Source organism: Theropithecus gelada, chromosome 11 (genome assembly GCF_003255815.1).
Source record: "Theropithecus gelada isolate Dixy chromosome 11, Tgel_1.0, whole genome shotgun sequence".
Classification (NCBI taxonomy): domain Eukaryota; kingdom Metazoa; phylum Chordata; class Mammalia; order Primates; family Cercopithecidae; genus Theropithecus; species Theropithecus gelada.
The window spans coordinates 89,759,240-89,775,802 of record NC_037679.1 but is presented as its reverse complement, the minus strand read 5'-3'; the positions used below and the strand labels follow the sequence as shown (position 1 = coordinate 89,775,802).

The window sequence follows — 16,563 nt, the reverse complement described above, 5'->3', positions numbered from 1 at the left end:
TGTGCATCGCTAGAAATCTTTCACTTAAGAGTCTCACAAAGGGCTGGTTCTTTGGAAAGACACACAGAAATGAAAAGATTCAGCTCGAAGGGTGTTTCCAGATTCCGTTCAGGTGAAGTTTTGGTCTCTTCTGGTTCGCCGCTGCGTTTTCCATTAGCCTGGGGACTGCCATGCTGGGACGGCTGTGCTGTGGGCAGACTCCAGGGCTGCCCGTGGTTTTCTCCTCTGTAAAGTGGGAATGACTATCTCACCTGCTTAATAGGGGAGTGGTGAGCATGACATGGCTTCGCACGTATGCAGCACAGGCTCAGAACCCTGCCTTGCACATGGGAAGAACTCTGCGATGTTGACAGCCTCCTCCATGCCATCGCCCTGTAATCACAGTCCTTGTACTCCCCTCTAACAATGGATGCTTTGGAACCTGCCTTTCAGAGCCCCCTGAGGTCTCCTCAGGCCGCCAGCAGGGCCGGCTGATCTCTCTCACCCCTGCCTCCAGGGCGTGTGCCCTTGGACAATACTGAGTACCCTGCAGAATAAAATTGAAAAGTGCTGAGCTTTGTGGGACCCGGGATGTTGGTCTTTTTCAGAAAGCATCCCTGAGAAGCTTTGCCTGGAGGTAGAGATGCTTTAAGAAGCCAGACGTGGAGCCTCAGTCCTGACCCAGGCTGCAGCTCCTGACCCAGGCTGTAGCTCCTGACCCAGGCTGTAGCTCTTCATTCTCAACAGAAATAAGTGGCTCGGAAGCTTTCTCAGCCTCCGCCAAGCATCCTTCCTGTGACATTTACAGAGCAGTTTCTTTTTTTTTTTTTTAAAGAAAAAAAAGAAAAAAAAACAAGGCTGTGTAAATTTTTGTTCAAGAAAACGCTGCTTGAAATCTCTCTGATATTTTCCTCCAAGGTCAGCAGGCTTGCATTTATTACCAGCGATTTTCTTTTAGGGCACAGGCCTAATTTAAATTATAAAAGCAAATTGCTTGTTTTGAGGGGAAAAATCTCTCCCCTGATGCTCCACTTTGCCCCCGCAGAAGACAATGATCGGTTAAGAAAACAACTCAGACTCGCCCTTGTTTACTGAGTTGGTGGAAAGGGGTCTTCAGACAATTAGAGTAAATCTGGGCTTGGACTGAGGTCAGTGTTTGTATTTGAAAGCACGGTTTTCAGACGGCTTCCAAGGCGGGTTTCAAACGCCAAGACAGGAGCCCGCTCTGGGGACCCATTGGCTCATGTGTGCTCCTGGAGGGGACACGGACCCCCAGATGGGCAGGGCCCTGTGGCTGGGTCACGCCCTGTGGGAGGGCTTCCCTGCTGAATCCACAGATAAAGAAAACGAGTGTTGTGAGATGCTTGCATTTAGCAAAGTGGTAGCAACGAGCAGAAGGCTGGCTGGAGTAGGAAGAGCACAGATGTGGTGTTAAGAGCAGTTCTATTTGGAGCCCCAGGCTGGGAGCTGGCAGCACGTTGCGGAAGGGTGCCCAGACGTCCCCTGGAGGTTTTTAAGAATGGACCCGGCAGCTGGCTGCTGGGGAAGGTGGGCACGAGTCAGCCCCCAGGGACCACGCTGCACACGAAGGGCAGAAATGTACCCTTTGGACAGCTTGCAAGCTGCCCACCAAGCCCCCTTGGTGCTGGGGGCAAGGGAGCAGCTGCAATTTTCGGTGTAGACTGCCTCCTTGGTTGCCTGCGAGCCCCACTGCGTCTCCCCGAGGTTCACCCCACATTCGAGGGACAGGTCCTCAGGTTTGTTTTTTTTTAGTTTCAACAATATACTCTGCATATCCCTCAACTCTGAGAGTCTCATACTGGTTGTTCCTGTTGAATCTCCGACCTGCAGGCAAGGCTTGACTTTAGACTCTCCTGAGCCTATGGGTTAAAGGGAGGTGGGGAGGCTTCTCCAGGGCTCGCAGAGTGTGAAGTGCTGGGGTCACCGAGTAGAGTACCCCCAGCACCCCCACTTCCTCTTCTGGGGCTGGGGTAGCTGGACACCCCTCTCTGTTCGGGTGCTGTCTTGGTGAAACTGTGAGCAGGGGGCAGGGACACCACATCCCTGATTTTCTCAGGACTGAGGGGATCTCTAGGGCTGAAACTGGGAAAATCCAGGCCTACCAGTGTGAGTGAGTTGGGCCTCCTAGCATGGGGTATCCATTGTTTGGGGGTCTCTTATGTGGCCGGTGCTCTCTCTCCAAGGAAGAGCCGTTCACCCCAGATTTTTTCCCCATTGCACAGAGTGGCTGTGGGAAGCCACTTCTCAGCAGAGGGGCACATTTCCCAGCAGCCCTTGGGTCTGGGTGGCCACGTGGCTTGTTCTGGCCAATGGGAGAGTGGAGCCCTGAGTTGGGGGAAGGCGCTGCCCTTCTCAGTACCCCACTGGCTGGATGCTGAGGCCATGAGGCCCCAGGGGTTGGGGAGTCAAGGAGGGAAGGGGGCTGGGTCTCTAAGTCACTGCATGGAGGGGAGCGGCCTCCAGCCAGGAGCACTCATCTCTCCTCTGAGGAAGGAAGAAATGTACGTTGCAGCAAGCCCCACATTCCAGTGCCTTATTTAATCTAGAGGCTGGCTTTGCAGTGACACATACACTTAGCATGGTTCTGCCCCTCCAGTAGCTCTCTTATCCACAGCTTCCTCCTGCCACCCCCTACCCACCTCCAACTGAGCCTATCGGCCACCAGGAAGGGCAGGAAAAGCCAGGAGGTCTGCTCCCGTGCCTCCGAGTCCGGAGGTCATTGAGGATCATGGAATCCACATGAAAATGGCGTTCAGGGCCCGCAGTATTTAACCCACGGTGCTGCAAAAATTACCATGTGTGATCCATTTCTTGGTGGCTCACGCCTGTAATCCCAGCACTTTGGGAGGCGGAGGTGGGGGGATCACCTGAGGTCGGAGTTCGAGGCCAGCCATGACCAACATGGAGAAACCCCGTCTCCACTAAAAATACAAAATTAGCTGGGCGTGATGGCGCATGCCTGTGATCCCAGCTACTCGGGAGGCAGAGGAGGGAGAACAGCTTGAATCCGGGAGGCAGAGGTTGCGGTGAGCTGAGATCGTGCCACTGCACTCCAGCCTGGGCAACAAAAGCAAAACTCCATCTCAAAAAAAAAAAAAAAAAACCCATACTAATTTTAGATAGTTTTTAACTTTATGATTAATGGAATAATATGCATTTATTGTAGAAAAAATTTTAAAGCACAGAAAATAATTTAGAAAAACACATATCTCATTAAAATCATCATGGGTAACATCAGATATTTATAGCTTGAATTTGATGTTGCTGGAGGATTTAGAAAATGCATATAGATGCAATGTATTTTAAGGGGATATTATAAAGTTTTTGTTTTCTCCTTTATGCTTTTCAATTTTTTTACAATGAATACCTTATGTGTGTAATTCTAAAAGATAAGATGATTCAGTCGTGTCCGTTATTATCCTTTAAATACATTTATGAAGGTGGAATTTCTGGGTCAAAAACCCATGTTTTTAGGGCATTTGATAAGTGGAATTTGTGTCTATTTCCTCTTCCATTAGTGGTGCACAAAGCGGACTTTCCCCTTTTCCCTTGACAGCCGTGAGAAACATTTTTTCATCTTTAGTATTTACTGTTGAAAATTTAGAAAAGAAAGACGTCAAAGTTTAGGGACTCGTAATCTAGGGATGTATCTGCTCGGTGATGACCAGCACGTGACTCTTGTCATGCCCTTTGGCTTTCTGTACCATGTGAGGCATGTGTGTGCACACCTGTGTTCGTGTGTGTGTGCACATGTGCGTGCATGTGTTATCCAGCGGAGCTGGCGTCCAAATCACCCACTGCAGTCAGGCCAAACAGCCGCACCGAGGCTTGCAGGATGAGAAAGACAGACATTTAGTGCAGGGCATCTAGCAGGGAGAACCCAGCAGCTCCTGTGGAAGACCTGGACTGCCGGATGGCTTAAAGGGGAGGGTCTTTAAAGGCAGGGAGGTAGAGGTTACTGGCAAAGTCACACACCGATACATGGAGGTTATGCATTCGTTTGACCTAAAGGTGGGATCTCTGGACACAGGGGCTCACAAGGTGTAGGTATATGCAAAGATTTTCTCATTCATAGGTGGTTAGGAGGAGAAACTTTGTGTAAACCTTTGGGGTCGGCAGAAAAGAATGCTGGCTCTGGCTCATCGGTGTGACCTCCTCCAGCCCTCTCAGGAAGAAATTTAGAACAAAGAATGGTGCTCAGAGCTTAGTCCTTGGCTCCCCCGTAGCTGGGGTCTAGGTGCAGGTGAATCCATCTTGGTGGAGGTCTGGGTTTCTGAAAAACAGCTCGGGGACAGATGTGATGATGCTTCAACTTCCAAAGGGAAGCGAACATCTCCTGACTCGAACTCCCTTGGCTATTATTGTTTTAAGCTACTATTACCTTCTTTGTTGTTGTTGGTTTTTTTGAGATGGAGTCTCGCTTTGGCACCTAGGCTGGAGTGCAGTGGCGCGATCTCAGCTTATTGCAGCCTCCACCCCCTGGGTTCAAGACAGTCTCCTGCCTCAGCCTCCCAAGTAGCTGGGATTACAGGTGTGCACCACCATGCCTCGCTAATTTTTGTATTTTTATTAGAGACAGGGTTTCACCATGCTGGCCAAACTGGTCTTGAATACTATTACCTTTTTGCTTCTCAAGTTGCTTATTCACTTCCCTGGGCCAGTTAGGTGCCTGGAATTCCCCGAGAAGGAACCCAAGATTTTCCTTTATTTCCATGCTGAGGGGAGGAGGCCCACAGGCCCCTTAAGATGGGTCCCCACTCTGCCTCACATGCACACGTCTGTCCCGTGAGAATCGCGTAGGCTAAGGCTGTGCCTCTAGGCCAGGAGATGGGGAGCAGGTGCAGCTGGCAAACACCGATGTGGCTCCTGGGCTGCTGGGCATCCTCACCCGCTGTCATGCCCATGGCGCCTGTAGGTCGTGGCTGCAGAGTCTGAACTGATGGGTTCTCAGGCCTGGTTCGGGGACTCTGTGTGTGAATCGTGTGCCCTGCAATAAATCATTCACGCCTGGAGATGGCTTTCTCTTGCCCTCTAGGAGGTGACCTTGAAGACTTTTTCCAACTCTAGCTTTGTACGATTTTCAGTTTTCGATGGGGCTTGTCTTTTCCTGACGACAGGATACATTTAAAGCTCCCTGTACCTCTAAGATTGGTTGTCATTCTTCTTGTGGAGGTGTGCTTGTGACCTTGGATTGGAACAAGAAAGCGTCTGAAGACAGGACCTCGAGGAGGAAATGGGAGCAGAGGGTCATTAGGAACTGGAGGAAACCATCCCTTCTGCGGGAGTGAGGGAACAGGCTGTCCCACCCCAGATTTCCATGCTTGGGTGAAATGCAAAGTGTTGTTCCCTGGGCTTTTTGTTTCTTTCTTTAAAAGCTTGGGAGTGCAAACAAAGCTATTAAGTGACTTAGTAATTGAAAAGAGCTTTAATGAATCTATTTAGTTAGGCAAGGAAGCCTAAACTGTAAAGACTTGGTTTCAGATTTCTGTTGGTAAGTCATCTTTCAATTCAAAGAAAGTGCATCTCCAAGTGGCTTAAACGTAAAAAGGATGTGTAGATTTAAATAACCTGAAAGTCCAGCGATAAGGAGGAGATCAGGCACGGTTTGATCCAGAGACTTAATGTCATCAGCGAGGACTTTGTTTCTTCTCATCCTTCTCTCTGCTCTTTGGGCTAACGCCGACTCCTCCTGTAGCTGCAAAAATGGCTTTGACCTTGTCCCCCAGGCTATGAGCTTGCTCCAGTGGGATAGAGCACGACTTTCTCCAATCCTAAAGTTCACTTTGGACTGGCTTGAGTTCTCCGCCCATCCTGTGTCCTGACTGTAGGGGTGGAAGGTGCTGGCTGGTTAATCCAACATCACATCCAGCCAGCATTGGGGAAGAGCAGTGAACTCCTGGGGCCTGGAGGGAGTGACTCCAATGTCTGCGGCATAGGAAATTCAATTCTGGTTTATTTTCTCCTCTGGATAATAGGAGTTGGTTTTGGGGGAGTGGTGTGCTGGTAAAAGCTATGATTTGTAGAGACCAGCCTGGCCAGCATGGTGAAACCCATCTCTACTAAAAATACAAAAATTTGCCAGGCATGGTGGGACACAATGTAGTCCCAGCTACTTGGAGGGCTACGGCGGGAGACTCTCTTGAACCTGGGAGGTGGACGGAGGCTGCAGTGAGCCAAGATTGTGTCACTGCACTCCAGTCTGGGCAACAGAGTGAGACTGTCTCAAAAAAAAAAAAAAAAAAAAGTTCTGGTTTGTAGTCTTTGCCTATTTCTGTGGCGTAAACACTCCAACCACAACTGATTTCCAACTACCTGTGACTTAACAACGGGTTGACAGTGTTCCTGCGTATTTCACAGTTTGAGAGGCTAGGCGCTGGCTTCCGCACCCAACTGGGAGAATGTCCTTGGTCATTGCTGCTGGTTGGTGCTGGTTAAGGGGCCTGTGTGGGGAAACCCAGGGGGCAACAGCCCTTGGAAGTCAGTCAGCATGTGAAGTCAGCCCGAGCTATTGGGTGCTTCTCCCAGTGTCTCGGTGCCACGTTCTCAGCCCAGAGGATGATATCAAATGCACTGAAGTAACACGGTGATTGTGGCCATACGCTCCCAAGGGCTCAGGGTCTCTGTCCTGTGGCTTTCTGATGTCACTCGCTAGCCTTGCTGCCCCTGAAGTCTGACAGTGATTAGGATCACTTGGTTTTAAAATGTCTCCCATAATTCCTGGGTTTTATACGCAGACACTGGGTTTAGATACAGGTGTGCTACCTTGCACAAATTAATTTGCACTTGATGATAAGGCTCCTTGAAATAAGGATACTTTTAATCTTCCCATCCCATTTATATAGATTCTTTGTAATGGTTAATCTTCCTAAACTGGGTAATGAATTCGGCCACAGGTAGAGTCCAGATCAATGTGCGATTGTATTTTAAATGCAGCACGCGTCTCAGGGCTGGATCTTAACCGTGCTCTTAACCAAGGTGACACGTGTCTGCCCTAATGGATTAAGAGCTGAGCGGCCCGTGAAAGCTAATTTGTCTAAAACCACGGGGCAGGATGTGGTGTGTTTCCTCACAGCACCCTCTCTGCCTTCCAGTCTTGTAGCAAGTGTGTGTGTGTGAGTGAGTTCAAGGCCTTGTTATACAGTCTTAGTGAGTTCGAGGCCTTATTAGGGAGTCTGCCTCTCCACTTCCTTTCCTTCGTCTCAAAGGGAGAGGCTACAGGCCCCTGAATCCACAGTCTAGCTTTTCAGCCAGTGAGAGCGGAATCCTTCACGTCCATCAGGACTGCTGGTGAGCACTGTTTTGGGAGGGTAGCTGCCTGGGCTCCAGCTCCTGCCCCAGGGCCTTTGCATGTGCTGTGCCAGCTGCCTGGAGTCTCTGTCTCTCTCTGTCTCTGTCTGAGCATGGCTGCCTCCTTTTCACCGCTCTAGGCTTTGCTCAGAGGACACCTTCTCAGGGGGGCCCACCCTGACCACACTCTCTAAAATCGCTGCCCCTCGCAGACCCCACTGCTTGCTCTCTGGTTTCCTTGTTCTAGGCTGTTGTTTGTTTGCGCGTTTCTTGCCTCTGTTGCTCTATGGCCATGGGTGCTCCTGTGGGGCAGGACCTTACCCTTGCCCCTGTGTTATTCACTGACGCATGTCCCACGCAGGTGTTCAATAAATGTGAATGGAGGGACACGGAGCAGTAGTCCCCCCTCCGCAGAGTGCGGCCTGGGTGGGCTTTGTTTCTCTCCGCATGTATAGAATTTGTTTTCTTATCTGTAAAGTGGGAGACCTGCCCCTGACCTAGTGATTTCTTTCTTCTCCCCAGTTCCATGGGGCACCTGCCCCTGACCTAGTGATTTCTGTGGGCACCAGCTCTCCCGTCCCTGGTCCTATGGGACACCTGCCCCTGGCCTAGTGATTTCTGTAGGCACCCGCGCTCCGGTCCCTGGTCCCATGGGGGGCCTGTCCCTGACCCAGTGATTTCTGTAGGGACTGACTTTCCTCTCTGTGGTTCCGTGGTCCTGGTCCCCAGGTTTGGGCTCTCCCTGCCCTTCGTCCTCTCCTGTTGGTCACTTGTGGGGCCCACCTCCCCTGACACAGGAGACATATGCTCCACACACATCACGGGACCTGCCGATGGGAGCTGGGAGCTGCTGCTGCGGCCCGTGCACCCGGGGCCAGGGCGAGTGTGAGCCCCCCGCGTTCCACAGCCAGGAGGCCTGCACGTCTTTGTGCAGGGGGAACTCTCGCCGGGGCTTAGGTCTCCTCTTAAAATGAAAGGTTGGCACTGGTTGGCAGGTGGCTGTTGCGGGGGCTTTGTTTAAGGACAGCCAGCTGAACCAGGACCCCTGAGGCAGCTGTTGGAGAACCATTGCAGTTTAGAGAGGCAGGGATTTGGAATGTGTCCAGTCCAAGACTCAGACTCAAGAGCAGGGAGGGATATACATTCATGCCATTCTGGGGAAGGAATTGATGGCACTCCAGGGAGGGAAGCAGGTTCCTTCTTTCCAGCCCCTCTCTCAGTGAGTGGCAGTGTGGCCTGGCCGGGAGGCCACGCATCCCTTTCAGAGCCGGCCTGGTTCGGATCGTGGTACCTGTGACCTGCTGGTGTGAGCTTCAATGCGTAGCCTAGTTTTCTCATCCCCAAAGTGGAGATAATGATGGGACTTGACTTATAAGGTTGTTGCTATCAGGATTAAATGAGTGAATTTAAGCAAAACATCACGGACAGTGCCTGGTGCTTAGAAGAGGATAGATGCATGTTAGTTGACGTGGGTTGTCGAAGTAATAAAGGTTATTATTCCTAGTGGGATAGTCTGACTTATAAGACTAAAACCAGCCTAGGCGTGGTGGCTCCTGCCTGTAATCCCAGCACTTTAGGAGGCCAAGGCGGGCAGATCACTTGAGGTCAGGAGTTCAAGACCAGCCTGACCAACATGGCAAAATCCCCTCTCTACTAAAAATACAAAAATTTGCCGGGTGTGGTGGCGTGTGCCTGTAATCCCAGCTACTCAGGAGGCTGAGGCAGGAGAATCGCTTGAACCCAGGAGGTGGAGGTTGCAGTGAGCCAAGATTGCGCCATTGCACTCCAGCCTGGGTGATGAGAGCAAAACTCCATCTCAAAAGAAAATAAAAATAAAAATAAAAAGACTAAACCCAGAGTCCCAGCCAGAGCCAGGGTCTCTCCCTGGAGTGTGGGGCATCCTTTGGGGTGTCCTGGAGGGGAAGCCATCTTCGCTTTCTGGTCTGCCTTTGATTCCCACACCCCGTCCCCTGAGCCCCAAGTACCAATGCAAAGATTTTTCAGGCTCTTATGGCAGGAGGCTGGGAGTACAGTGGTTAGAAACATGGCTTTAGCACCAGAGACGTGGATTTGACTCTGGGCTCTGCTGGTTACAAATTGTGTGACCTTAGACACAGCATTTGACCTCTGGTTGCCTCAGTTTTCTCATCCGTACAATGGGGATAATGGCTTATCTATAGAGTCAGGTTGGGGATTAATGATGTACAGCACTGAGGTATGACCCCATCCTTGGATGGCCCTGGCCAGCTGTCATGGTCACCTATGGCTTTGAGGGGCCCAGCCTGGTGCAGCCACGCTTGGCACCTCTTGCTGTGTTGACCATTCTGTCCTCCTGGTTTACTCTCCAGCCATGCATAAGGGGTATGAGGTGCCCTGAGGCTGACTCATTTTCCTGAGTGCTCTCAGCACGGCCACCTCTTCCTTCCCCAGGACTCCAGGAACAACATAGGCCCAGTTTGTTTTTCTGTTTTGCACGGCAGTTAATTCCCAGGCACTAATGAGGGGCTCTCTGCCCATGAGGCTGATTAGCAGAGAAGAATTGAGGGCGGCAATTATGACGCAGAAGAAAGGCAAGATGCTACAGTCACGATCCTAAATCCAGCCTGTGAAACTGTGAAACGAAGGCTTCCTCCAGCCTTGGGAGACCTGGCCCTCATGGTGCAGTCAGGGCTCGTGATTTAGCTTTCTGTCCTTGAAATGGCAAACAGAAGAGGACTTGGGACCGTCTGACCCTTATGTGGTCTCGTAATTATGATGGCATGCTTTCCAGAGGCTATGAGTAGGGCACTGCACTGGCATTCCAAGGCATGCATTAGAATCGGTTAAAATGATGGCAAGACTGCGGTTTCTCCTGCCCATCCACAGAAACAGCGCTGAACGCAGGGACGGCTGTGACGCTGTCATTAGTTAGCTTTAATAGGGCCATGTCTGCCTTTCTTTGGTTGACAGCGTTCCCCGTGGTTTCCTAGTATTAAAGTTATCCATTTAATGTTTCCAAAGGCCCACTTAGGCTTTTCTTTCATATCTGAAAAAAGAATAATTTTTCCTTCAAAAACCTTAGTGGCCCAAAGCAGCTGCCTCTCTCCCCTTGGTCTGTACTGATCCTCTAACTTAGGGGGTGGCTCAGGAGGGGCAGAGGTGAAGCCCGGTGGTTGTGTGTGGTCCCTGGGGCCAGATGCCCACGTCCAATCCCCATGCCTCACCTTTTGAGCTGTAGGACCAGGAGGCGCCCGAAGCCCTCTGGGCCATGGTGTCTCCCTCGTAACCCGCACGGGTCATCACGGTGCCCACCTCATGGCCTCTTTCGGACCTTCAGTGGACACTTTGAGTAAGATGCTTTGAACCTTGCTTAGTACAGAGTAAGCTCTCAAAAGTTGGCCGCGATTATGGACACGAAGAGTGTTAATAGTTAGCATTAAAACAGAAAATGAAATTCTGGACATAATTTTATTTTAGAAAATAGCAAGATACACTGAGCTTGGGTTTGAAAATAAAGAAGTAATTGGGCTAAAGATAAGCTTAATCTGTGATGGAAGGTTCCATACATAATTGTTCCAGGGCTTTTAGTGGGAGCAAAATTAATTTTCATGTAAGATGATTAAGCTGATGAAATTACTCTTGAGCGGTAAGTGTGTTTAATTAAATGCAGGGCGTCGCTGAGCTCAGGTACACATTGTCCCCGGGGAGTGTCCTGTTCTCTGAGCTGTTTCCTTGAGCAGGAAGGGGGGTTCTAGGCGGTGGGTTTGTTCCCCATCTTCCTCGGTGGCTGAAATGTCTATGATCGAGAGTAACATCGTGAGATGCCCATTGTGCTGGGGTGGAGTGTACAGGCGTGCAGTTATTCAAACCAACTAGAACTGACTAGAAAGCTAGCCAGGTCCCCACAGGGCTAGACTTCCCGGAACAGCAATGCCAGGAAGCTGAGGGCTCCTTCATACGCCAGGAATTTATGGAGTAATCCAAGCGTCTTAAGCTCTCTGGAATTATTTTATTGATTTACATCTCTGGAGAATGGAGCAGCCTGACTATGTTTCCTGGGGGAGGTTTTTATCTCGGCTTTCAATTTTCACCTGTTAATGTTCTGTCATTTGTAGCTAAGTGGAGATACAAGAAATAAAATATTTCATTCAACACTATAGTTAGGGTGTGGGTCCCATGAGCCAGGTGCCGTTCGGGGACTGGGGGTATAGCAGGGGATGCGGTGGTCCCAGCGCCTGAGCTGCTCGGACTCATCTGAATGAGACCAGCCTGCTGACCAGGAGGAAATCCATTCACCTGGAATGGTGCAGACGCTTGCTGTGTACACAAGAACAGCAATTAAAGGGGTGAGGTACCTTTTTGATCAGTTTTGAAAAAAATTTAATACTTATTTTTGTTTATTTATTTTTTTTTTTGTGGCAGGGTCTTGTTCTATCTATTAGGCTGGAGTGCCTTGGCCTCCCAGAGTGCTGGGATTACAGGTGTGAGTCATTGCACCTGGCCAATAGACTTCTTTTTTTTTTTTTCTTTGTTTTTTTAAGACAGAGTTTTGCTGTTGTTGTCCAGGCTGGAGCGCAATGGTACGATCTCAGTTCAATGCAACCTCTGCCTCCTGGGTTCAAATGATTCCCCTGCCTCAGCCTTCCGAGTAGCTGAGATTACAGGTGCCCGCCACCACGCCTGGCTCATTTTTGTATTTTTAGTAGAGTTGGGGTTTCGCTATGTTGGCCAGGCTGGTCTCGAACTCCTGACCTCAGGTCACCCACCCGCCTCGGCCTCCCAAAGTGCTGGGATTACAGACGTGAGCCACCGTGCCCGGCCAGACTATTTTTAAAAGAGCAGTTTTAGGTTTACAGGAAAACTGATCAAAGAGTACAGGGAGTTCCCAAGCATCCCCTCTTCCTGACCCCACAGTTTCCCCTATTATTAGTGTGGTACATTTGTTTCAGTTGATGATCTAATATTGATATTTTATTATTAACTAGAGTCTATCGTTTACACTAAGGTTTACTCCTTGTCTTGTGCCTTCTATGGCTTTGACAGGTGTGTTTCTGTCATAGCATCAGACACAGTAGTTCCACCGCCCTAAAAATCCCTCCTGTTCTACCTGTTTTTCCCTTCCTCCCCCTCACTCCTGGCAACTACTGATTTTGTTTTAAAAACTATTTCCATAGTTTTGCCTTTTCCACAACGTGCCGTAGTTCGTGGTCTCCAGCCTTTTTGGCACCGGGGATCAGTTTCATGGAAGACAACGGATGGGGAGGGGGAAAGGTTTCAGGATGAAATCTCAGATCACCAGGCACTAGATTCTCATAAGGAGCAGGCAGCCCAGATCGCTCCCATGCGCAGTTCATGGTAGAGTTCGTGCTCCTATGAGAATCTGATGCCTGATGATCTGACAGGAGGCGGAGCTCAGGGGGTTGCTGGCTCACCCACCGTTCACCTCCTGCTGTGCGGCCCGGTTCCTAACAGGCCACCCTTACCGGCCCGCAGCTCAGGGCTTCGGGACCCCTGACAGAGTTGGAATCGTACAGTTTGTAGCCTCTTCAGACTGACTTCTTTCACTTAGTAATGTGCAATGAAGGCTCCTCTATGTCTCTTTATGGCTTGATAACTTATTTTTTTTAAGTGTTGAGTTATTCCAGTATCTGGATGTACCATTCATTCGCCTATGAAAGACATCTTGGTTGCTCATGGGAGTAATTCTAAGCTGAACCTAATCGGTGTCTATTCCCAAACAGGGTGGCTTTAATGTGTGTTCATCTGGGGAGACCCTGGAGAAATCAAGAAGGCAAGACATTAGCGATTTCTGTGCTCTGGACACCAATTTCGTGACTCACAAGTTATTCATCCAATGCCTACTCATTCTAGCAACTAGATGTTGGTGATGCCACTATACCAAAGCAGCTGGGGGTGGATTCAGAGGACACTAGAACCCATGGCCATTAAGTTTGCATTGCAAGAAGCCTGATTTTCTCAACTGTCTACACAGTCAACGCCAAAACATTGGCCAAAGTCCCTAAGTAACTTTTTTACCAAGCAGAATATTATCTTCTTAATAACCAAAGTCAGTAAAGCCGGTAGGACCCAGGAAATCTGCACATTCCTCGTCTCCTTTCCCATGAGCTGTACAGGAAGGTACCCCAAGCCAGGCCCTCGGGTTTCTGGATAAACAACAAATGGGGAAGAGGACACTGTTGCCGGAAGGACATTTACACCAGGATATCGTGGCTCCACCTCATTCTGTTAGGCATCAGGGTTGGTTCTAACCAAGTCCCACAAATCCCTTTGCTCCCGGCAGACAGTACAGGGGATATGTTGATCAACTCTTTATTTTCATTAATTTTAGGATTCCCTAACTGTGACTCGAAGCTTTGGTTCTAATCACATTATTCTTATTATATGTTCCCAGAGTTGGTTTACATTACTTTCACTTTAATGGGGGCTACTTCTTGGACTCACTAATTGTGTGACTAATTATACTAAAGCATTGTGGATCCTCCAGTCCGATGTGCTGTCTCAGGCATGCATTCATTCATTCACTTGACATGTGTTGATCCAGTGTTTCCTGCGTTCCAGGCACTGCTCTAGGCTGGGAGGGGCTGTGAGACCAACAAGGCCTCTACTCCCGGGGCCTCCCATTCTACCGGGGCAACTGGTGATAAGCATTTGAAATGGTGATGGGGTGGGGAGATGCGGTGGGGCTTTAGCCTCTGCTGAGAGGTGATCTGAGGACAGGATGAGGCAGCAGAGGCAGGAAAACAGGATGCAGCTCTGCAGAACATCTCAGCGCAAAGATCCGATGGCTATGAAGTGTGGAATTTTCTGTATATACTGCTATGAACACTTTCCCATTTTAACATTTGAATGCAACCTGGAGCCAAAGAGATGGTGCTGAACAGGCATGGCACACACACCTTCATGATTCTTTGCTGTTCCGTACCCAGAACAAGGTGACAAGACACTGTCCCCACAACACTACTAGGTGTGTATTGGTTTGGGCTTTTACTAAAAGTGGCAGAAAACCTAATTACACTGACTTAATCCTAAAAGGGAATGCGTTGAAACACAACTGAAAAACCCAGCTGTAATTCAGCTTCAGTTACGGCTTGATCCAGGGGCTTCAGTAATGCTGTCAGGTCTTGGTTTCTCCTCATAGCTCAGTGCTGCTCTCTGCAGTGCTGACTCCACACCCAAACTCTCTGTAACGCCAGGCTAACATTCCTCCCTTGCTGGGCTCATGTCATGGAGCTGGATGATAGGTTAGTGTTCACTCATTTCCCCACCCATTCATTTCTTCTATAGTGTGCGAGTATCTGGCACATGCCCAACACTGGGCTAAGAGCTATGTGGTTATTACCTCATCTGGTCCATTCAAGAAGCCCTTGGATTAGGTGATACTATTTTACCTACTTCACAGCTGAGTCAGTTGAGGTTCAGTGAGGTCTAATGAACGTTCAAGGTGATTCAGCTGGTAAGAAGCAACGCTGGGGTCCTGGCACCTGCACAGAACCAGCTGGTAAATAAGACAAATACAACCACTCATCTCCACTTGGTCCTAGTTTTGTGAAGACCACCAATAGGTAGTTAGGAAATTAGGAATCTCTGGTGCTTGAGGGCACCGCTAGGGAGGAAAGATTCCATGAGAACACAGATGAAGGGTCTTAGAGGTAGGGCTTCCTGGGCGAAGTGACATCTGCCCGAAAGACAATAGAGGCAGCTGTGTGTCGGGACAAGGAGGGTAGACCAGCCTCGCTGGGCGACAGCAAGTGTGAGGTCTGACCAAGAAAGGCCAAAGGCTCCGTTTGAGATCTTGGAAGGAGTAGTTCATCATAAAGCGTGGAAAGGGAGGGTGGTGGCAAGAGATGAACCTTGAGGGCTTAGTGGAACCAGGTCATGAGTGGCATGGTAACCTTCACTCTGAGGCTGGAAGGCAGAGGGACTTTAACAGGGAAGGGACAGAGATTTCCATTTAGCAAGTCGGCTGTGTGGAGAAGACAGCAGGGGGTGGTGGAGTGGATCTAGGGGGTCCGGTAGGAGAATGCAGGAGAGTGAAGTCAGAAGCTGGAATGTAGAGCGGGGAAGGGTTGGAAGGACATTAAAACGTGTGGGCATTCATCAGGTCCCTTTCAGATGTTAGGTGGGACTGCACCACTGGGCCCCATTTTTCCATCCAGGCCTGTGCATGATACATGGAAACAGCAGCAGTTGCTAGAATGAGATAGCATTGGATGAATAACATGTGAGTCACGAATTGGTGTCCAGAGCACAGAAATCCCCAATGTCTTGGGGTGCAGCATTCAATGCCAGCAGTATCCCCTCGAGCTTCTCCTTCCCGCCGATGTGCAGTGACCTGGGTGGTGGCCATTCCGTCAGCCTGCGTCCCAGGTGGGGATGATTGGAGCAGAGCTGCAGACACAGCGCAGGTGCCACCAATGCACCCAGGTGATCTTAAGCCACTGTAATCAGAATTGTTTGTAACCACAGCAGAGTCCAGTCTACCCTCACTGCTACATATGGGAAGGCAACAGAGAGGTTGAAGACTTCACTCCTTCGGCATCTCAGCAAGTGTTTCAGTAGCTCCTTTGGCCGGATGTTCTCCTGGGTTCTTAGAATACAATGAGCAGGGTCCCTCCCCTCCTGGAGCTGACTGTCTGATGGGGACAGAGGTAGGTCCAGGCACTGGCCCGCCTGGCTTGTGGTTTTTCTACAGCTTATGGTTTTTCTACAGCAGTGACCATCAGCCCATGCAGTGGGTGTGGAGAAAATGAACTGCTGAGCTTCCTGAGGCTGGAACAAAGCAGTCTGATGGAAGGCATGTCCTTAATTCTCAAGAAACAATGAACACAGGCATGAGCAGCAGCCGGGACGAGAACGGAGAGGGGATGGGTTCCGTCCTGCGTGGCCCCCTGGGGTAGGGGGAGCTGGGATCTGTCACCCGGCTGGGGTCTTCTCATCTCTGAATCTCAGCTCACTTTTTCTTGTGCTCTGGATTCTGTTGTTTTAATTAATGTGCTGGAGACCCTGTTATCGGAAACAGAAAGTGATTTGTTTACAGGTAGAGTCAGCCGGGTGCGGTGGCTCAAGCCTGTAATCCCAGCATGTTGGGAAGCTGAAGTGGGTGGATTACTTGAGCTCAGGTGTTCGAGATCAGCCTGGGCAACACAGTGAGATCCCATCTCTCAAAGAAAAATTTTTTTTAATTAGCCAGGCATGGTGGCGAGCACCGGTAGCCTCAGCTACTTGGGAGGCTGAGGTGGGAGAATAGCTTGAGGCTGGGAGGTTGAGACTGTAGTA

The 16,563-nt window shown here is 49.8% G+C and overlaps 1 protein-coding gene across 4 annotated transcripts in view; it reads left to right on the top strand.

The window, feature by feature from the left end:
* RIMBP2 (RIMS binding protein 2) overlaps positions 1-16,563 on the top strand; it is a 319,920-nt gene that overhangs the window by 66,955 nt on the left and 236,402 nt on the right. The gene's annotated exons all lie outside the window — the stretch shown is intronic.